At 34.9% G+C, this 23474-nt stretch overlaps 1 non-coding gene across 1 annotated transcript; it reads left to right on the top strand.

The window, feature by feature from the left end:
* The first annotated feature begins 1926 nt into the window (after positions 1 to 1926).
* Positions 1927 to 2033, top strand: LOC131174180 (small nucleolar RNA R71). Its single transcript, XR_009144428.1, has one exon. It is a non-coding gene; the product is annotated as a small nucleolar RNA R71 (small nucleolar RNA).
* The last annotated feature ends 21441 nt before the right edge of the window (positions 2034 to 23474 follow it).

Here is a 23474-nt window from a genome sequence, read left to right as displayed (position 1 = left end):
AAGCTCCTCAAACTCTTCGTAAAATGGCTTGAGTCTATGACCATTGACCTTGAACACCTTATTAGTTCCTAAACTTTAAATTTCAACTGCACCATAAGGAAACACATTAGTAACAACAAAGGGTCCAATCCAACGAGAACGCAACTTACCAAGCATCAGCTTCAATATGGAATTATACAATAAAACTTTTTGCCCAATTACAAACTACTTCTTAGTTTATCATGGAATGCCTTTGTCTTTTCTTTATAGATCCTAGAATTCTCATAAGCCTTGAGGAGAATTTCCTCTAATTCATGCAATTGTGATTTTCTTTCTAACTCATCCTCAAAGACATTTGACACAAATGTATCAACAACAATAATAGAAAAGACAGAATGATCATCAGCATGATACTTCATAGCATCAAAGATATTAAATTTGATAGTCTCTCCATCAAACTCCATAGTTAAGGTACCCTCATCCACATCAATTTTTGTCTTGGCAGTTTTTAGGAAAGGTCTTCCAAACAAAATCAAAGCTGACTTTGATGTGGGAACACTATCATCCTCCATATCCAGAATGTAAAAATCTGCAGGAAAAATTAATCCTCCAACCTGCACCAACACATCCTCAACTACTCCCAATGGGTAAACATTAGAACGATCAGCTAACTTAATAATGAGATTGGTTTCTTTCAAAGGACCTAAATTTAAAGTTTGAAAAACTGAATTTGACATAACATTAATAGATGCTCCTATATCTGCCATTGCACTTTCAAATTTAGAATCACCTATTTTGCAGGGAATAGAAAATGAACCTGGATCCTTATACTTAGGGGGTAATTTCTGCTAATTTAATGCTGACACATTTTCCCTCACATTGATCTTCTCATTATTCCTCAACTTGCGCTTTGTAGGGTATAATTCTTTAAGGAATTTGGCATACCTGGGAATTTGTTTGATCGCATCAAGTAAAGGTATATTCACCTCCACCTTCTTGAAAGTCTCCAAAATTTCTTTCTCTTGTTCTTTTTTCTTCGTCTTGGCCAACCTGTAGGGGAATGGAGGAAGAATAGAATTATTAACCTTATTCAGTTTAGGTTCAGTATTTACATCCATTTCATACTCTTTTTCTCCTTGCTTCTTCTTTTTCGTTGATTCATGTGGAGTCTAATTATCAACTTCTTTCCCACTTTGCAACACTATAGCACTGGCATTTTCTCTGGGATTCATGACTTTTTGTGATGGGAGCTTTCCAGAACCTTGAGCTTTAAGTTTACTCACAGATGAAGCTAACCGACCAATCTGCGACTCTATATTTTGAATGCTATTTCTGGTCTCCTGTTGAAACTGTTGGGTATTGTTAGCCAAAGCCTTAATAATTTCATCAAGTGACATACCTTGATTTGAGGGAGGCGGAGGTGGAGGTGGAGGCGGTTGATTCACTTGTGATCTCTGCTAATGGTATCGGTTTTGCACCGATTGATTCCCATAACTCATATTAGGATGATCTCGCTATCCTGGATTATAAGTATTCGAATAGGGATCATACCTACATTGTGGCTGTCCATAATTCCCTACTGCAATAACATGTTGCATTGATTCATCCTCTTGTAACGTAGGACACATGTCAATAGCATGACCCAAACCTGAACATATTCCACATGCCTTAACAAGTTGCATGTTCCCTATAGCCAACTGCCTCACCAAAGAAGTTAAATCAAAAATTTGTTTCTCAAGGTTAGATGTACTTACCTCATTAACCTTCATAGGTGTGTGATCCATTCTCATTCCAAACTGTTGAGAATTTGCTGCCATGTTAGCAATCAGCCTCCTTGCCTCTTCTGGTGTCTTGTCAACCAAAGCTCCTCCACTAGTAGCATCTATCATACTGCGGTCAATTGGTAGAAGTCCCTGATAAAAATACTAAATCAAAAGCTGCTCACCTATTTGATGATGGGGACAGCTTGCACACAGCTTCTTAAATCTCTCCCAATACTCATACAAGCTCTCTCCATTGTACTGCAGGATGCCACAAATTTCTTTTCTTATGTTGGCAGCACGGGAAGTAGGAAAATACTTCTCCAAAAATATCTGCTTCATCCCATTCCATGAGTTGACAGATCCAGACGAAAGGTAATATAACCAATCCTTAGCTGTGCCTTCCAGTGAGAAAGAGAAAACTCGAAGCTTAATCTGATCCTCTAAAACTCCTTGAGGTTTCATGATGGAACACACAACATGAAATTTCTTTAGATGCTTATGTGGATCCTCACCTCCAAGACCATGAAATTTAGGCAACAAATGGATTAATCCAGATTTTAACTCAAAAGCAACATTTAAAGCAGGGTATTGGATACACAAAGGCTATTGGTTTGGATCAGGAGCAGCCAACTCTTTCATAGTCCTAGTATCAGCCATGGTCTCATTTTCAGAACTTGACTCTGAATCCGAATCTGAACTTAGCTCCTTTGGATTGATTGGTCAAGAGGGTAAATGGTTGGTCCTGACTCAAGAGGGTTGGTCCTGACCAAAGAATCTGAACTTAGCCATCGGATTGATTGGTTTTTTCTACTTCTAGATCAAAGATCAACTCACTAGATTGAGAAATTCTTATCATAACAAAAAAAAAAATTCAAAGTAAAAGTAGAAAAATGCCTTAAAACACTAGAAAACAATCGAATTTGGCCTCAAGAGGGTAGGGCCAAAGAATCCTATGGATTGATTGGTCTTCATCAGAGCATCATTTCCTTCAAAATAGGTATGGGCCGCCCTCCAAATTTAACCAAAATCCTTAATGAACAGTAACAATGAATAGTAACACCGTAATTAATTTTTTTTTTCTTTTCCAAAAACCTGAAAATAGCAACAACTCACAAACAAAATTAATAACACAATATTTAACACCAAAAACACGAAATCAAATAAACTTCAGTCCCCGGCAATAGCGCCAAAATTCTTGATGGGTGTCGAATCCACCAGAAATTAAATTAACTGAAATCATTAATTATGAAATATTTTCTACAGTAAGTGGTAAATCCAAGTCGAACCCTAGAGACTAAATTATTAAACTCCATGCACTTGTGTAATGGAAAAAGACACTAAGGTTGGGGGGAGGGGGGTAATTCACAATCCAAAGAATAAATAAAAAATCAAAAATTAAGAACTAAAATTAAATATGAAACTCTCGAATTAAACAAACTTCAGTCCAAGGTAATTCTCATTCCAATGCATTGATTTGATCATAGACAAATACAATTATCTCTTATTGAATACTTAACATAGATTTACCAAATAGCGAGGTAAACCCCTGACTTCCCTATACTCATCAATTTGAGCCCAACACTCTTATTAACTCTAATTATTAACTGAGTTGGTATTAAGCAATCCTCATCAAATTAATAACTGCTTTAAGAAAAGGAAGCAGTTAAGCTGAACAACAATTTATGAAGCATAAATAATTTAATCCATCCTATTGTTTCCTTAGGTTATTATTGAAAACTTGGATCATAATCAATAAAACCTAATTGCTACTCATGTTCAATCTTACACAACAATTACGGATTATGAAGATGAACTAGCAATTCATCAAATTAAACAATTAACTAATAGGCCTTTTTAGCAAATCATTCAACAGATCAAAAACAATTAAATCAGAAAATAATAGATATTTAAAAAGACATAAATTAAATTAAGAACTTGATCTCACAAATCAAACAAAAGAACTTGAATCCCTTGAATTGAATTAAGAACTTAGCCACTCATGTTCATGGCTTACAGAAAAATAAAGGAAAAATAAAGAAGAAATCTAAAAGAGAATGGAGAACAAAGCTCTGAATTGGGATGCTCTTAGCTGCTGCCCAAAGATGTATTTATACTAAAAAAACCTAATCCCAAAGATAGGAACCAAACCAAACTAGGAAAGGTTTTGAAATTCAAGATGCAGATTTTTAACCTACATTCACGTTTCCAGAATCAAGGCAGATTTTCAGTGACTTTCTTTTCAAATCTACCTCTGCCCTCTTCAGGAAAGTTGTAGCCCTATTTCTTAGCTTTCCAACAGGTACTCATGGACCCAAATCTGAGGTCTACAGCCCAAGTTATGGCCCAAAAATCGGGACTGGTTTAGTTAGACGGTCCAGCCCATTGTGATGATTTCATTGCCATTTTTGATAATTAAATTGACCTCATCTCTCATCCAGTCCTTCATAGAAGTTGTAGAGGTGGCTCTTAAGGTTCAATTGGCTTGGCCTTGCTTCATTTGGAAGTCTGAAACTCTAGATACAAAATAAATACTGAAACTGGTCGTGACCCATCGAGTCTGGGCTTTTGCAATAGATCCATAGCTCATTTTATCAACCTTAGAGACTGATTTAGGCTTTAGTCCCTCTTTATCATTTGAAGTACTCTATCTTAGCTTTTCAATGGATTAAACAGCACTCAATTTGGAGACCCACAATAATAGAAATACCTGAAAAATACAGTAAAGGTCAAATGCTGAAAATTTCTCCATTTAACACAATTATTCCACAACTATCTAAAAATATGCCTAAATGATAAATATAGTTTAACCAACTGAATTAAACATAAAAAAACACACTAAAAACACTAAATGTGATGTGAGTAAAATTAATAAATTATGCACTTATCAATGTTACTCAAATATGAATTTTTAAATTTATTTGAATCATATTCAAATCTGGATTTGTAAGTTGAATATGAGATATTCAATTTAATTTAAGAATGTATGTTTTATTTAATTGTTAAATAGTGATATGTATGATAGATGATCATGGACAATAAAAGACCAATGTGATTGGATTTATTTCTTTGGGTTGTAAATTAATTTATTTATTTTAATTTATTTTGGGCATGTATTATAAAGGTTGTAATATTTTTTGGGTTGTAATTTCATTTATTTAGTTCTTGTAAATTCCCCTTGGTATGCCAAGGATTACTATGTAATTAGATTGCAAGAAGATCAAGGAGGTCAAGAGCATTGGTGGGACCAGTGGGAGGAATTCAAGATCAAGTGTTGATTATGTACTCCTTCAGTAACTCTTGTAATATGAATGAATGAAATGCACCTAAGAATGCTCTGATTCAATTCTTGGTGGCTCAGAATTGAATCCCTTAGAAAGTCCATAATCATACCATATTTATTATCCATGAATGCATGAGATGTATGGGAATGTATGCAAGTATATGATATATGTATGCTAATTGGATAATGTGTAAAGTGAGACCTTAATAGTAATTAGGATGACCACAAAATCTTCTAATCAAATGATTAAGTTGGAAATGCTATAATTAAAGTAATTATAACATAGGCCCTCTATTGAGGCAATTATGTAAGAAATTTTAAAAACTTGCATATGATGCAATTAATTTAAGTGATTTTCTTAAGAATAATTGTTAAGCATGAAATGTTGTAAATATGTAAATGGTTTGGTGGCCAATATTGGACGTACCTGAGGACATTAAAATTATTTGCATAATTACTGGCTCAATGGGATCACTTAACTAATGCAAGATAAGTCAATAATAGATGTACCTAAGATTTTGAGCATTAGGGGCTAGGTAAAGGATTGAACCTGTAACATACTCATTTTCGTAGTCCGTACATTCTACTGTTCCAATGGCTAATGTCTGCCCCGGAAAGTCGGAATGTCTGGAACTACACTTCGGTGATAATGAACAGACATATAATGATGAAATAAATAAGAAGAAAATGCAAGAAAAATCAAAGACAAATGAAAGAGAGAAAATGAAGCTAAGTTAAATGAGCCAACATCGCAGCGATGGGTGACTGCACTGGGAAGGCCGTTGCCGACCCCAGGACCGCGGGGAACCCTCAGAATTTAATTTCGAGACGTAAGTAAAGGTCTATTGAAATATAATTGAAACTAGAAATATCAAAAAAAATAATAAATTAGTACAAAGAAAAATGAAAAATCGAGAAACAGACAAAAATCGGGGTTACCAAGAAATCGGGAATATAGCCCGAAGTGGGGTATTTTGGTCATTTGACACCTGGAGTTGTCTTTTGACCTCATTGTCCATTAAAAATAAATGATATTACACTTTATAAATGTCATGAAAATTAAATGGTGGTACATTATGTAAATAGTGAAGGAAATGAGATAAATGTGCAAATTAGGAAACTTTTAAATCATTAAACATTAATTTATTGGTTAGTGCTCCACTAACCTTAAATAAATGGGATATATCAAAGTGGAATTGGGCAGAAATCATCATCTTCAAGCTTGGGAAATAACCAGCCGAAACTACCCCATGGAAACTCCATGGCCGACCTCACTTCAACCACCATGCAACCATGTTCAAGCCCTCATTTCACCATAGTTTCTTCATCAAAGCTTGCACACACACCTTGGGAAGTATGTTGGAAGCAAAAAGAAGAGGATTTGATGATGTTTTGGTGAAGCTAAAAAAAGGTTAGTGCTAGTTTTTCATCCCTTGCTTCATTAAAGTTTGTATTAAGGTTGAGATGAGTTGGATGGTGAAGAAATTTGAAGGATTCGATGACTTATTGATATATTCTATTTTGGACAGCCATGAAAGTTTATTGTAGTTGAGTTTTTCTTACCTTTAATGGATGGAAATTAAGGTTGATTAACTTAAATGGAAGTGGTAGTAAATTAATATCCAATGATGTGCATGTTAGTGCTTGAATCAAGGGTTTGAATATGGGTCTTGATGCTTTGGCAAACTGCCATGTTTGGTAGCCTATTAAATCATGAATTTGTGTGTGAATATGTAGTTTATTGATGAAATATGCTAGTATTAAATTGTGGGTAGTATGTGTAAGTGATATTAAAGTATGATTATGTTGAAGTGTATGTGTAATATTGACATTGAGATATGTTGAATTTTGGTGGAAGTGAATGTTAAACTTAATGGTGAATTGTGTGCATTGAGCACTTGAATATTCTGCCCAAAATTGTTGCTGGAATTGTGTACAATATATATATGGAAGTGTTATTGATTGAATATTGAAGTAATGAGGAGATAGGAATATCAAATTGGAAGTGTATGTGCTTTGTGCAGGTTGTGTATTGAAGGCAGTACCTAAATTAGGCCATAAGTGCCAAATTGTGAACCCAATTGGTATGAGGCCAATGGGGGGTGAAACTAGACACCAAATAGGCCAACTTTCATGGAGAAATGTTGCCAAAATTCTGCCTAGAAACTGACCTTAAAAATGACCAAATCCGGAATAGCAACCTTGCAACCCAAATTTTTGACCATATGAACAGTAGTCCTTGGGATGACCATAACTCACTCAAAACAGGTCCAATTGACCTAAACTTTTTACCATGATTAGTTTAGACATAGATCTACAATTATTATGAAGACAGCAAAGCCCAAAAATGGCCATAACCAAGTCAAATGGCTTGCACAAGTTCGGGTACAAAAACTGCCGAACTAAAAGTGACCTAAAATTGACCAAATTTTGCACCAAAGGTGCAAACTGTCCAGCTTTAGTAAATTGACAATAACTTGGTCTATACAACTCAGAATAACCTGAAATTTTGCCCCGCGTGCAATAAGACATAGACCTACAAGTTTGTAGTTTGTACCAAAACCCAAAAAATGAGGGAACTAGGTCGTCTGACTAGGTCAAAATAGTACACCAAAATCCGATAAATTGCAATAAAATGCAATGCACTTGGAAATGAAATTGGTAACATATACCAACACTAAAGGCCTATAAAATGCGACATATTGGTAACATTAGAATTGACTCATGTAGAGTGCATCAAGGGTCAACATTATAGGTTGACTAATGAAATAAATTGAAGGGAATAGTGCCAAGAGAAATAGGACTTTAAGCTAGACAAATCTAGCATACAAAAAAATTGAGAAATTGACCAAATTTTGCACCAAAGGTGCAATCTATCTAGCTTTAGTAAATTGACCATAACTTGGTCTATACAACTCGGAATGACCTGAAATTTTGCCCCGCGTGCAATAAGACATAGACTTACAAGTTTGTAGTTTGGACCAAAACCCAAAAACTGAGTGAACTAGGTCATCCGGCTAGGTCAAAATAGTACACTGAAATCCGATAAATTGCAATAAAATGCAATACACTTGGAAATGAAATTGGTAACATATACCAACACTAAAGGGCTATAAAATGTGACATATTGGTAATATTAGAATTGACTCACGTAGAGTGCATCAAGGGTCAACATTATAGATTGACTAATGAAATAAATTGAAGGGAATAGTACCAAGAGAAATAGGACTTTAAGCTAGACAAATCTAGCACACAAAAAAATTGAGAAATTGACCAAATTTTGCACCAAAGGTGCAATTTGTCCAGCTTTAGTAAATTGACCATAACTTGGTCTACACAACTCGGAATGACCTGAAATTTAGCCCCGCGTGCAATAAGACATAGACCTACAGTTTTACTTCTTTGACCAGAAGCTAAAATGTCACACCCTACCCCTCTGTAAGGCATAACATGATCCCGTAGTATACCAAATGAATTACCAACTCCGTCTACTGATAACCCATTAAAAACACTACAAGGGATTTTAAAAACTTTTCTTACTTCTTTTACAGTGGTGAGCACTATTTATAGGTGTTAAAAACCTTTTTGAACTGAAGTGATAGAACTAACATGTTTGAATTATTTGGAATTTCTGTAAAAATTTTGGCAGAGTGCCATCTATATTTTGGATAAAACAGTTCTTCAGAAAACCTGTAAAAAGCACTTCAATATATTTCCAAATCTCAACTCCAATATTTTTCTCAACACAACATATTTCTCAACTCAAATCCACAGTGATTTTTCAAAGACTGAGATAAAAGAAATATAATACAATTTTTACAAGCCAAGATAACTCATAATTATTTTACAACTTCAATGTATAATTTTAATTTATAACTGCTCAAAATCAAAAACAATATGTACATACAGTGAACATACATTACAGTACAAAATGCAAAATGTGGTATACTCGTTATACCCAAAAATCTTTCGCTGGAGGTACTAGCAGCCTAGTCTGCTGCCCTGTCTGTCTGTCTACCTGCGACAGCAATAAAAAGCTATAGCTGAGACAATGTCTCAGTGGTGCACAACATTCACCAAATACAACTTAAATCACAATTCATAAATCATTTAAATGATGGATATGTAAAATCATAGTTAAATTCAAGACAATGAGTGTCAGAAGGAATTTAACACAATATCACAATAAATCTCAGAGATCAAAACATAGTTAACTTCAAAAGACAGTAAATGTCAATAAGGATTTAACTCCATTTCACAATCTCATAATACAAATCAATAAATCACACACAGCTTAATCATGTTCCAAAGTTCAATTCGTCCCAAAAGCCGATGGCTAATGAGGTATTCAATTCGTCCCAAAAGTCGATGACTAATGAGGAATAACATAGCTATCTAGCAAAAATATGAGTACTCATCCAATTCATCCTCAACAGGCACACACCTCAACACTTCAGCCAGAGAGGGAATTCAATTCGTCCCACTAGACAAGCTAGCGAGGAATACAACCAATATACATGATAGCTGTGGTTTCAAACCATTTCCAATGCTTTTCAATTAATAAGTATCCATCAATATCATTCAAACAATTTCTCGCAGTTTCAAATCATTTACAATGCTTTTCAAGAAATAAATATCCATTCAAACACATTTCCACAATTTAAAACAATAATATACAAATAGTCATAATTCATTTCAATTGAAAAATTCAAAAGAAATAGTTATTGTGCACAAACCTCTGATAACTGTCTCCTGGTCTGGACTCAGTGTTTCCTTCCCTTTCCCTGAGTCTTTACTAACTGAGAAACACAATTTGAAGTGTTTCAGTACTAAATTAAACTGTCTCTATCGATAATGTTTGATAAATAATTCACTGAAAGCTATTATTTGCTTAATCAACCTAATATATCGACCCTCGATGCGTTCTAGGTAATTTAGGTTTTAGTGTTACTAATATGTCACATTCGATAGTGTTTTAGGGTTGGTACACATTACCAATTTCATTTCCTTGTTTAGTGCATTTTATTGCAACTTGCTGGATTCCGAGATACTAGTTTGAACTAGCTGGACGATCTAGTTCCCTCAGTTTTCGGGTTTCGGTCAAAACTACAAACTTGTAGATCTATGTCTTATGGAGTGCAGGCCAAAATTTTAGGTCATTCTGAGTTATGTAGAGCAAGTTATGGTCATTTTACTATTGCTGGTCAAATGGCATCAAATTTGGTCATTTTAGGTCAATTTTGGTCAACTTTGGTTCGGCCAGTTTTTGGACCTGAACTTGTGCAAGCTGTTTGACTTGCTTATGTTCATTTATGGGCTTTGGTGTCTTCATAAGACTTGTAGATATGGACCTTAGCTATTCATGGTTAAAATTTCAGGTCAATTAGACCTGTTTTGAGTGAGTTATGGCCTAAACACTAACTGCTGCCCAAATGGTCAGTTTTCAGGCCTCACTTTCACTTAATCCGAATTTGGTCATTTTTCAAGTTACCTTGCAAGCAGAATTTTGCTATGTTTCCTTCATGAAAGTTGGCACATTTTGTGCCTAGTTTCACCTCCAATTGGTCTCATACCAATTGGAGCCACACACTTAAAGTTATAGGCTGAAATGCACACTGTCCTTAAATACATTACTTAAACATCTAGCAATTACACATTACCTTGCTATAAGTCCATCTCTCTTACCAATTCTGATTTGGTACATTACCAAAACCATTTATCACTTCACAATAAAGTCACTTTGGGCAGAATACAATATCCTCAATACACCAAATGAAACACTAATTCACAAAGTCCAAATACAACAATATGTACACATAAACACTCCTAATTATTACATACAATTTCCACAACCAATTTATATACATATTCATCAATCCTCAATGTCACAATTCACCCAATATCTTCATGAATTCAAACATTCATCAAGGAATCTCAAGGTTGCCGAATGCTTCACATTGCCAAAATTCCCCATAGTTTCTTCCACTTTAATTCCAAATGCACAATCACCACATATACATGGAAATAACTTACTAGGACATTAATTCACCCTACTCAACATAAATTCACATCAAATATATGTAAGAATACTTCATTAAATATAGAACTCCATGGCTGTCCAAAATTGGATATATCAAGAACTCCTCAAAACTTTAAAATTTCTTCATAAAGCAAACACCCATAACATGTTTTCAAACTTTAACAAAGCAATATTCAAAAATACAAATTACCTATTGTTAGGACTTGTTAAACCTTCACTAAACTTTCTTGATTTTGCTATCAAACTCTTCCTTGTGATGTGGAGGTAATCTTTAATGAAACAACCTAGGTATTTGGAGGTGAATTGAAGGAGGTTGATGAAGCTTTATGCAAAACGGCAATGGAGGTTTTCAATTCTTCATTTCGGCATGGCTGAACCAAGTGAGGGAGATGAAGATGCAGATTGTATAGTAGGTGTACACCTGCCCATTTAGCTCTTAATTTATTCCATAGTGGTCCACTCACACAAATTAATTTATTTTATATGTTTAATTCTCATTTATTCCACATTAAACCCATAATTTTTGCTATTTACTTTATATACCACCAATTTAATTTTTCATTATATTTTCCAAGTGTAATATTATTTATTTTTAATGGACATTTAGGTCAAAAGACAATTAGGGATGTCAAATGATCACAATGCCCCTGTTCGGGTTGCATTCCCGATTTTTCGGTAACACCGGGTTTTGTCTGTTTTTCGATTTCTCCCTTTTTCTTGTACTAATTATTTAATTTTTCTTTGATATTTCTAATGATATTTATACTTCAATTGATGTCTCTTTAAGTCCTAAAAATATTTTCCAGGATTCCCCGTGGTCCAGGGCCAGTCAACGGTCCATGCCGTGACTTCCCGGTGCGGTCACCCATCGCTAGGGTTCTCGGCTCGATTAACTTGGTTATACTTCTTTGCTATTATTTTTCCTTTGTTTTTCTTGTGTTTTCTCTTCTTGTATTTCATTATTTTATGTGTCCTCACTCATAAAGAAGTGTAGTTCTAGGCATCCTAGCTGTCCGGATAACACTGGCCACCGGAACAGTAGAACGCACTACCGAACATAGGGGTGTTACATAAAAACCAAGGGAAATAGGACTTTAAGCTAGACTAATCTAGCACACTAAAATTGAAAATTAGTAATTACATAAAATGATGCTTGAAGTGATTTGGCAATGAATGCCAACTTGTGAAAAGGGTAAATTGCATTATATTGACGACATATTGAATTGTAAATTGTGGCATGTTGATGCTAGAATCAACCTATCCATGATACATAAAAAGGTCAATAATTTTATTGATCAGTGAAAGGCATAAAGATGTATAAGCCCTATGAATAAAGAATTAAATATGTAACATTGTAATATGCCCTAATTTGCCTAGTTGACTAGTTTGGATAGGTTGGCTTGCCAATAGGATTCTGACAGCTATTCTGTAAATGACTTTACATCATATTGTGTTTTATGGCTTATTATGCCATACTATGATTTTAATAGCCTATGGCTATACAGATTGTGTTATTATACTCCGCTTAATGCCTGATTGATTATATGGCTTTTTAGCCACACTGTTTGCACACTGGGAGATACTTTATGACCGATGGTGTGACGGCCCGAGGTACTAGGTACCCAGTGCTAGTATATCCGTTTATCCAGTCTGGTCAGTGTGTAGGCTACATGGGCAGTCAATTAAAACATTATTCAATTTAGGCAGTTAAGTTAAGTATATGAAAATTTCAGTACAATTAAATTAAGCATTGAATGAAATGAGTAAAAGAGATTAGCAACAGAAACATAACAATGATACAATTTGCAGAGCCTTAGAGACTTAAAATACAATACAGTTAGAATAATTGATTCCTGGATATCCGAATTATGAGTTATTTCTTTCTTTATTTGCATATATTATTTCTTGTTATACTATTGCACCACTAAGCAGAAATGCTTAGCGCGAAGGAATTGCTTCCTCGCGCAGGTACTGAAGGTAAAATCAGTAGACTATCGACTGAGATTTTTAGAGTCTAGATCTGTAGAACTGTCAGAAGAGTTCAAGATTGTTACCTCCTTAGCAATGCATGTAGATAGGGCTCATAATTACACATGTTATGTATTTTGTTCATTCTAAGTATATTGTAATTTCATTTGTATATCCTATACTTGACAAATTTATGTACTTAATTGGAAAATTATATAAGTTAATGAAAAGTAAGAATTCTGATATCTGAATTGATTTTCTAATCAGAATAATTCTGAATGAGATTGAGTTTAAGAAATTTTGAGAAACTAATGAGATATTATTGAGATAAATTGAGCTATGAATTTGAATATGTTGTGAATTATTTTTGGCAGGTTCAGAAGAACTGTTAGCCCAAATTACAGCCGACACTCTGTCGGATTATCGTTAAAAATTTTTGAAATTTCCAAATTAGTTAGATTTTGATAAAAGTAAAAATAGCCTAAACCTTAAATAAAGTTTTTGAATAAATAAACCAAGAACTGTAATGAAATCAGATAAGATCAGGTGCTCTGGCACTCCGTGTAACACACTTTACTCGGCTACACTGTAGACGGGTGAGGGGTGTTACATTTAGTGGTATCAGAGCACGGTTTAGGCATTCCTAGGCAAAGATAAGTGGAAAGATAGTGTGCATACATGCATTGCATTCATAAGAGTCGAGCTGACACTAATGCAGATCTGTTTACTTTTGATTATTCAAAGTTAAGATATGAACTTAGAGCCGCAGAGGGCATTAGAAAAAGAAGTAGAAAACCTAGTTCATGAGGTTATAACGTAATAACTACGTAATGTTCTCGATGTTTGTATTGTAAGCTATAGATTACAGTACCGATATGAGATTATTGTGTAAAGCTACATGCTTCCTCGTGGTACAATAAACTGAGAATATTTGTAAGTAATCTATAATTTGATACAGTTACGCCCGAATATAGTACTATTATGGGAAATAAATGTGAAAATTCTAGTTAGAAATTTAAAACTTCAGAACTAGCCTATCGAAAGACTACACTTCTAAGGTAGCTAGAGTCAGTGACTCGGTTACACTAATGTGGACTACCATTACCACAAAAATTGCTATAAGTTTTGAGAATTCAGTATGGCTATCAATTAGAAAGAACACTTTGAGGATAAAGATATTTGGACATAGATATGGAGTCTTATCAGTATTTTAATATTTTTGATAGAAAGGAATGATGTAGGTATTTGAGAATACATTTAGAAATTGTATTGATGCTCTCTCCAGAAGCAAGAATAGATACCTTCCTTGATGGAGTTTGTGTATTGTGATATTATTAAATAAGCATGAAGATACCAAGGTATAAGGTCTTGTATGAGATAAATGCTGAATACCTAGACAAAGGGTAATTTAAGAGAGTTGGAATTGGTAAAAGAGATAGAAGGACTAGTAAAGAATCCTAGTATGAGGATCAAGAAACTAATGAATAATAGAATTTCATGGGCAGGAATATTCAAGGCAGAGGAAAATAATTATGGAAAAGTGAATAAAATTATGAGACAATGATAAGCTCGGTTGTTTGAATCAGATGAATTTCAAGGAAGAAATTCCTTTTTAGAGGGAAAGAGTTGTAACATCCTCATTTTCGTAGTCCGTACATTCTACTGTTCCAAGGGCTAATGTCTGCCCCGGAAAGTCGGAATGTCTGGAACTACACTTCGGTGATAATGAACAGACATATAATGATGAAATAAAAAAGAAGAAAATGCAAGAAAAATCAAAGACAAAATGAAAGAGAGAAAATGAAGCTAAGTTAAATGAGCCGACACTACAGCGATGGGTGACCGCACTGGGAAGGCCGTTGTCGACCCCAGGACAGCGGAGAACCCTCAGAATTTGATTCCGAAACGTAAGTAAAGGTCTATTGAAATATAATTGAAACTAGAAATACCAAAAAAAAAAAAATAATAAATTAGTACAAAGAAAAATGAAAAATCGAGAAACAGACAAAAATCGGTATTACCGAAAAATCAGAAATATAGCCCGAAGTGGGGTATTTTGGTCATTTGACACCTAGAGTTGTCTTTTGACCTCAATGTCCATTAAAAATATATGATATTACACTTTATAAATGTCATGAAAAATTAAATGGTGGTACATTATGTAAATAGTGAAGGAAATGAGATAAATGTGCAAATTAGGAAACTTTTAAATCATTAAATATTAATATATTGGTTAGTGCTCCACTAACCTTAAATAAAAAGGATATATCAAAGTGGAATTGGGCAGAAATCATCATCTTCAAGCTTGGGAAATAACCAGCCGAAACTACCCCATGGAAACTCCATGGCTGACCTCACTTCAACCACCAAGAAACCATGTTCAAGCCCTCATTTCACCATAGTTTCTTCATCAAAGCTTGCACACACACCTTGGGCAGTATTTTGGAAGCAAAAAGAAGAGGATTTGATGAAGTTTTGGTGAAGCTCAAAAAAGGTTAGTGCTAGTTTTTCATCCCTTGCTTCATTAAAGTTTGTATTAAGGTTGAGATGAGTTGGATGGTAAAGAAATTTGAAGGATTCGATGAGTTATTGATACATTCAATTTTGGACAGCCATGAAAGTTTATTGTAGTTGAGTTTTTCTTACCTCTAATGGATGGAAATTAAGTTTGATTAACTTAAATGGAAGTGGCAGTAAGTTAATATCCAATGATGTGCATGTTAGTGCTTGAATTAAGGGTTTGAATATGGGTCCTGATGCTTTGGCAAACTGCCATGTTTGGTAGCCTATTAAATCATCAATTTGTGTGTGAATATGTAGTTTATTAATGAAATATGCTAGTATTAAATTGTGGGCAGTATGTGTAAGTGATATTGAAGTATGATCATGTTGAAGTGTATGTGTAATATTGACATTGAAATATGTTGAATTTTGGTGGAAGTGAATGTTGAACTTAATGGTGAATTGTGTGCATTGAGCACTTGAATATTCTGCCCAAAATTGTTGCTGGAATTGTTTACAATATATATATGGAAGTGTTATTGATTGAATATTGAAGTAATGAGGAGGAGAAGGAATATCAAATTTGAAGTGTATGTGCTTTATGCAGGTTGTATATTGAAGGCAGTACATAAATTAGGCCATAAGTGCCAAACTGTGAACCCAATTGGTATGAGGCCAATGGGGGGTGAAACTAGACACCAAATAGGCCAACTTTCATGGAGAAATGTTGCCAAAATTATGCCTAGAAACTGACCTTAAAAATGACCAAATCCGGAATAGCAACCTTGCAACCCAGATTTTTGACCATATGAATAGTAGTCCTTTGGATGACCATAACTCACTCAAAACAGGTCCAATTGACCTGAAAGTTTTACCATGGTTAGTTTAGACATAGATCTACAATTCTTATGAAGACACCAAAGCCCATAAATGGCCATAACCAAGTCAAATGGCTTTCACAAGTTCGGGTACAAAAACTGCCGAACCAAAAGTGACATAAAATTGACCAAATTTTGCACTAAAGGTGCAATGTGTCCAGCTTTAGTAAATTGACCATAACTTGGTCTATACAACTCGGAATGACCTGAAATTTTGCCCCGCGTGCAATAAGACATAGACCTACAAGTTTGTAGTTTGGACAAAAACCCAAAAACCGAGGGAACTAGGTCGTCCGGCTAGGTCAAAACAGTACACCGAAATCCAGTAAATTGCAATAAAATGCAATATACTTGGAAATGAAATTGGGAACATATACCAACACTAAAGGGCTATAAAATATGACATATTGGTAACATTAGAATTGACTCACGTAGAGTGCATCAAGGGTCAACATTATAGGTTGACTAATGAAATAAATTGAAGGGAATAGTACCAAGAGAAATAGGACTTTAAGCTAGACAAATCTAGCACACAAAAAAATTAAGAAATTAACCAAATTTTGCACCAAAGGTGCTATTTGTCCAGCTTTAGTAAATTGACCATAACTTAGTCTATACAACTCGGAATGACCTGAAATTTTGCCCCCGTGCAATAAGACATAGACCTACAAGTTTGTAGTTTAGACCAAAACCCAAAAATTGAGGGAACTAGGTCGTTCGGCTAGGTCAAAATAGTACACCAAAATTCGGTAAATTGCAATAAAATGCAATACACTTGGAAATGAAATTGGTAACATATACCAACACTAAAGGGCTATAAAATGTGACATATTGATAACATTAGAATTGACTCACGTAGAGTGCATCAAGGGTCAACATTATAGGTTGACTAATAAAATAAATTGAAGGGAATAGTACCAAGAGAAATAGAAATTTTAGCTAGACAAATCTAGCACACACAAAAATTGAGAAATTGATCAAATTTTGCACCAAAGGTGCAATCTGTCCAGCTTTAGTAAATTGACCATAACTTGGTCTATACAACTCGGAATGACCTGAAATTTTGCCCCGCGTGCAATAAGACATAGACCTACAATTTTGCTTCTTTGACCAAAAGCTAAAAACCAAGGGAAATAGGACTTTAAGCTAGACCAATCTAGCACACTAAAATTGAAAATTAGTAATTACATAAAATGATGCTTGAAGTGATTTGGCAATGAATGCCAACTTGTGAAAAGGGTAAATTGCATTATATTGACACATATTGAATTGTAAATTGTGACATGTTGATGCTAGAATCAACCTATCCATGATGCATAAAAACGTCAATAATTTTATTGACCAGTTAAAGGCATAAAGATATATAAACCCTATGAATAAAAAATTAAATATATAACATTGTAATATGCCCTAATTTGCCTAGTTGACTAGTTTGGATAGGTGGGCATGCAAATAGGATTCTGACAGCTATTCTGTAAATAACCTTACGTCATATTGTGTTTTATGGCTTATTATGCCATACTATGATTTTAATAGCCTATGGCTATACAGATTGTGTTATTATACTCGGCTTAATGTCTGATTGATTATATGGCTTTTTAGCCACACTGTTTGCACACCGGGAGATACTTTGTGACCGATGGTGTGACAGCCCGAGGTACTAGGTACTCAGTACTAGTATATCTGTTTATCCAGTCGGGTCAGTGTATAGGCTATATGGGCAGTCAATTAAAACATTATTCAATTCAGGCAGTTAAGTTAAGTTAAGTATATGAAAATTTCAGTATAATTAAATTAAGCATTGAATGAAATGAGTAAAAGAGATTAGCAACAGAAACATAACAAAGATACAATTTGCAGAGCCTTAGATACTTAAAATACAATACAGTTTGAATAATTGATTCCTGGATATTCAAATTATGAGTTATTTCTTTCTTTATTTGTATATGTTATTTCTTGTTATACTATTGCACCACTAAGTAAAAATGCTTAGCACGATGGAATTGCTTCCTCGCGCAGGTACTAAGGTAAAATCAGTAGACTGTCGACTGAGATTTTTGGAGTCCAGATCTGTATAAGTGTCAGAAGAGTTCAAGATTGTCACCTCCTCAGCAATGAATGTAGATAGGGCTCATAATTACACATGTTATGTATTTTGTTCATTCTAAGTATATTGTAATTTCATTTGTATATCCTATACTTGACAAATTTATGTGCTTAATTGGAAAATTATATAAGTTAATGAAAAGTAAGAATTCTGATATCTGAATTGATTATCTAATCATAATAATTCTGAATGAGATTGGGTTTAAGAAATTTTGAGAAACTGATGAGATATTATTGAGATAAATTGAGCTATGAATTTGAATATGTTGTGAGTTATTTTTGGCAGGTTCAGAAGAACTGTTAGTCCAAATTACAGCCGGCACTCTGCCGGATTATCATTAAAAATTTTTGAAATTTCCAAATTAGTTAGATTTTGATAAAACTAAAAATAGCCTAAAACTTAAATAAAGTTTTTGAATAAATAAACCAAGAACTGTAATAAAATCAGATAAGATCAGGTGCTCCGGCACTCCGTGTAACACACTTTGCTCGGTTACACTGTAGACGGGTGAGGGGTGTTACAGAATCCATGATGGAAGGCTTCCTAGCAGCCCAGCAACAACATAATGAAATGATCAAATAGCTAGCTACTGGAATTGACCAACTTGCCACCCACAATAAGATGCTCAAAAATCAAATTGCTCAGCAAGCAGGTTCTTCAAGCAAGACTGTTAGTAAGCTGCCTAGTTAACCAAAGATGAACCCAAGAGAGCACTGTAGGGTAGTTACATTGAGGAGTGGAAGAGTTTTAGAAAAGTCAAAGGAAGAACCAACTAAGAGTGTGATGCCCCTTACCCGTCTATAGTGTAGCCGAATAAGGTGTGCCATATTCGATGTCGGAGCACCCTATCTTGTCTTGTCATGTTCATTGTTAATTTTAAATATCTGGCAATGTAATACACACGTAAGAATGTGTGGAGCTAGGATCAATCAATGCACATACTAACATGTCATAAAGAGAAAATGTACCTCTAATGATATCTGCTGGATCTGGCTCCTCTTGAGTCCTTATAGCATAAGCACAAGGTGCTACCCTGACCTCTTGCCTCTGGACTATCTCTGCAGTAGGCCTTTGTGATGGACCAACTGTATCAAACCTCACAGGTCTTTTACCCCTCAGTGCTGTCGGGGTAGACCTCTCTGTCTGGGGTGGGGTAATGGGAGCACTAGCACTCTTCTGTGGACAATCCTTTAAAAAGTGATCCGTAGACCCATATCTGAAGTATCCCCCAGTCAATAGTCTACACTCTCCTTGGTGGCTCCTTCCACAATGTATACAAGCTGGTATTGGGGCTGATCCCCATGTAGCTGCACTCGAAGAACTACCCACTGATGCACTAGACTGTCCTCCTCTCCTCGGAGCAAACTGAGATCTTTGCCTCTTACCTCGACCCTAAGTCTAACCTTGAGACTCCTTGGGCTTCTTACTACCAGTGGTTGCTAAACCAGACTGACTAGATCCAGAACCCCTCTTATGCTACCTGTCCCTCCTAGACTGCTCCTCATCTCTAACTCTCTCCACATCCAGAGTTGATGCTACTAACAAAGAGAAGTTGGTGAAGTGGTGAGATGTAACTATCAGTCTAATGTTGTCATTCAGTCCATCATCAAACCTCTTGCATTTATCAACCTCTGTGGGCATTATCTCCAATGCATATCCACTAAGTCTCACGAATTCCTGCTTTTATTCGGAGACTGTAAGTTGCCTTTGTCTCAGTGCTAGGAATTCTCTTCTTCTGGCCTCTAAGTATACATAGCTGACATATTTCTTCCTGAACTCTGCGAAAAAGAAATTCCAGGTGATCTGTGCAGGCTGTATCAGTGTGGCTACTGCAATACCCTCTTTGTCCTCTCCAGCCAATATTCTACGATAGCTGAATCATCCTCCTTCTTACCCTTGAAATCAACTGCCCCGTATTTTCGCAATCTCTCTAATTGGACCTTTGTATAGATTGTAGCTGTAAGGGTGGTGGTGGTTGTACAGGTGGTGGTGGCTGTGGTGGTGGCTGTGGAGGTGGAGGTGGATGTGACTGAGGTATGGCTCTGGTAACCTGACAGAGCAGCTATGTCATCTATTCCAGGAAGGCCTACTATGCTCTATCGACAGCACCATGGGAGGACTTTACTCTGCTACTTCACTCCCGATTAGGAGCAAGCGTGAGTGTGTGACTCTCTACCTCCTCCTTCATCGGTCTAGGAGACCTGTGCTCTGAAGGATCAAATGCCATCGATCCTATATAACAGACAAAGAATAGATCTGCATTAGTGTCACCTTGACTCTAATTAAAGGCTCATACATGTTATGCAAACTATTTCTTTCTATCTATCTAGGTCTAGGACCACCTAAACTATTGCTCAAATACCACTAAATATGACGCCCCTTACCCATCTACAGTGTAGCAGAGCAAGGTGTGCCACATTCGGTGCTGGAGCACCCTATCTTATCTTGTCATGTTCATTATTAATTTTAAATATCATTTAAACAAGTAATCCGTGTATGGGAAATTTTTTTTTTTTATTTCTGTGGAGATCCGAATAGAGCCTCCTCTGTTTTATTAGCATGTGGCGGGTTCCACTATTCACCTGTTAACATAATCATATTCCATTCATTTTCTTATACATCATGTCATTCACAAATTCTCATGTAATTCCAAGAAAAAGATATATTTCATTCATGTGGAAATCCACATACAAAAATTTACAAATTTATTTACAACACAAAATATGATTATATGATGTTATGTACAATAAACCAAAATACTAAGTCTATACATGGGCCCTACCAATAAAATTACAACCTGCTGAGGTGACTCTAGACTGTGACAAATCTAATCAAATCTACGTCAGAGCCCTACTGCGGCGGCTGTTGCTGCGGCCGTGACTAGTCTCCAGTACCTACACGATGGAAAATCTAAAGGAGCGGAAGCATGAAAGTTGTTCATTAGAGCATTGAATTTCAATAAATATTCTTGTAGGGTTACATGCATCATACCACATCTCTTATGTGCCTAATTAATTTCAATGCTCAATTGCATATTAAAACACTTTTAATATGTATTAGGATTTATGTTTGCCATTCAAGATTGTGAATTAACAAATTAATTCATTTAAACCCTAGTTTAAAAGGGGAGTTAGAGTACTAACCTCTTTGTTGCACTATGGATGTGATTGGCACCTTTAGGAAGCATTTAGGACCCCAAGTGTTGTCCCTCTAGTATGTCCACACCAAGATCACCAATGGATAGCCCCCAATTTGCTTCTCAAGCCTTTGCCAACCAATTATAAATTGGGTTCTTACCTTTAGAAAGGTTGTATGTGTATATAGGACACTAGAAACAATTTCTAGCAAATTTAATTCAAAGGAATTTGGGCAATTCTCTTTGAATTGATGAGAAAAGAAGAAGAGGAGAGGGAGAGCTATGTGTGTCAGCAGCTTTAGGAGAGAATAAGAGTGAGTTTTTCTTCTTTTCTTTTCCCTTTTATAATTAGGTCATCACGTAAACCCTTTGCCACATGTCATCACCACATTGCATTTTAATTTTAATTGACTTAATCACATTAAGCCAAGTGTCAAAGCTAGATTTAATCTTGACTTTGATCACCTTGTATTATAGGAAGACAAATGGCAAACTTATATGATGCCATGTGTCACCATCTCATGGTGCCATATGTCACCCTGTGAAATGACCAAATTAGCCTTATGTTGTAATTTTGAGTTCTCAACCCAAAATCATTATTTCTCCTCTTCTAATCAATTTATATCAAATATAAATTAATTAATTAATCTCCATTAATTAATTTCTCACAATTAAATTCATATTTAAACACTTTAAATATAAATTAAACTTATACTATATATCCAATAATCTAGATTTGGTTTCAAGTCATGGTAGAGACTTTGCAATCTTATTACAAACCAAAAATAATTAATTAATTAATTAATTAAACTCTTTAATTAATCAATTAAATCACATTTTACTTGGTTATTATCTTGTGTATGTGTGTGACTTACTAGGCTTATCACTAATTGGCAATAAGATATGATATTAACTCTTACTATCATTAGAACTCTTTCTTACAATAAATGATTTCTCTAAATCATTTTAAACATCTCATAGACCATGGCTTACACCTAGCATAGCGTGCCATGGCCACCCAATCAGTAATAAGGAATGTCTTAAATGAACTTATAATCATATGTTACCATGCACTAGAATCTCTCTGTTACAAAATCCCAATTCGAGATGGAGTCATGATTTATGTCAAACCCTATTTGCTATGAATGTTATGTTCTCTTTTTAATTCTAGTTCTTGATTAATTAGATTTTCTTCTCAGAAACTCTTTTCTGACTAAATCTGTCCATCCTGGCCAGGAACTTGAAATATTAAGAATAATTAAATGAACATAGGATTTTATCCCTATTTACTTAGGATAACAGATTCTATCTTGATCAACACCTACCTCCATATATAACTAGTAGGAGCCAACACATGCCCATGTACCCATACACAGTACAAGTATGAAAGCAGTATCAAACTCAAATTACCTATATACAAGATAACTTTTTTATCTCAGGTTTAAAGATTATATGCACTGATATGATATATGATAATGCATTGACAAGAGTAAATTCCATGTGCTTGTCATATGCATCACTGGTTCGGCCTACTTGTCATGTATAAGTGCCTATCATGTTTGTTATATGGCATAAGACTCACCATTCCATCTTATTTATATCTCATATAAATACCTTGGGAACAAACATGAATACAATCTTTCTGGATAAGTCATGTCCTATGTGAAGTATCCTCGATTGTGAACTAATTTATGATACTTTGTGCTAAAAATACTGTCACTCATATTCTTAACAACTTAAGAATAGAATTTCTAACAAAATATCAATGGACCTTTTCTATTACACATAAATACATTATGTAAATGAAAAAGTGAAATTACT

The sequence above is a fragment of the Hevea brasiliensis genome, chromosome 15 (assembly GCF_030052815.1).
Source record: "Hevea brasiliensis isolate MT/VB/25A 57/8 chromosome 15, ASM3005281v1, whole genome shotgun sequence".
Taxonomy (NCBI): domain Eukaryota; kingdom Viridiplantae; phylum Streptophyta; class Magnoliopsida; order Malpighiales; family Euphorbiaceae; genus Hevea; species Hevea brasiliensis.
Note: the sequence above shows the minus strand (reverse complement) of the source record. Positions and strands in the feature narration are given on the sequence as shown.